The sequence below is a fragment of the Vulpes lagopus genome, chromosome 18 (genome assembly GCF_018345385.1).
Source record: "Vulpes lagopus strain Blue_001 chromosome 18, ASM1834538v1, whole genome shotgun sequence".
NCBI classification, from domain to species: Eukaryota; Metazoa; Chordata; class Mammalia; order Carnivora; family Canidae; genus Vulpes; species Vulpes lagopus.
The window spans coordinates 7807358-7808275 of NC_054841.1; positions in this window are offsets into that span (position 1 = coordinate 7807358).

Here is a 918-nt window from a genome sequence, read left to right on the forward strand (position 1 = left end):
ACAGCTACAAGTGTGTGGGCAGGTGCATGAGTGTAGTGGGGGTGGGGATGCTCCATGGCTGAGCCAGATTTCCTGCAGAAGAACACACTGGGCTCCTCACATCATTGTAGAACTGTGAGATTCTGAGCTTTGAGATGCAAGTTGGAATTTCAACTTGCCATATGAGATGTTTGGAGGCCCTCATAATTTTACTCGTCCCCTGGGAAGGCCACTATAGGTCCTTTACACAATCACTGGGAGATGGTCTCTACTGAAATGCCCATTTTAAGTCTCTAGCTAATAAGGAAGAGTTTTTCTGATGACAACTTGTTTTCTACTAGGTTAGGAAAATCAGAGTCTCAGAGAACACAGGAGTTCTCCTGGAGGAGCCATCTGAGTGGCCTTAAATGAAGGATGGTTGTCAGACATTTCTCTTTTTGGATTCCATTTCTGAGGGAGCGTCTGACTCAAGCTCCCCAGTGTCGAAGCGTCCATCCAGCTTTCCTGCTGGCTGGGCAGAAATGTGATTTCTGGAATAAGAAGTGTGGGCTTTTTGTCTTTTCTCTTAATGCCTCAAGGTAAGAAATTGTTACATATCTACCACTGACTTTTAAGAGAACATAAGGACACATTAACAATAAAAAAATAGAAAGGAAAAAGGAAAAAAGAGAAAGGAAAGAAAAAGTGCCAGCATGGAAGCATTTGCACCCATGGGGAAGCACTTATGTTTTTAGAGACAATAAACTTATTTTTGGTCAATGATGCAGAGTAACTTTAGAGTCAGACAGACTTGGGTTTGAATCGACCACTTTCTAACTTGGACAAAATACCCTGAGTTTCATTTATTTTTCCTGTAAAATAGGATAATATGCACACTTCTCAAACATACATGCACATGTATGTTAATGTGCATACAAATCACCTAGAGGTGTTGGTAAA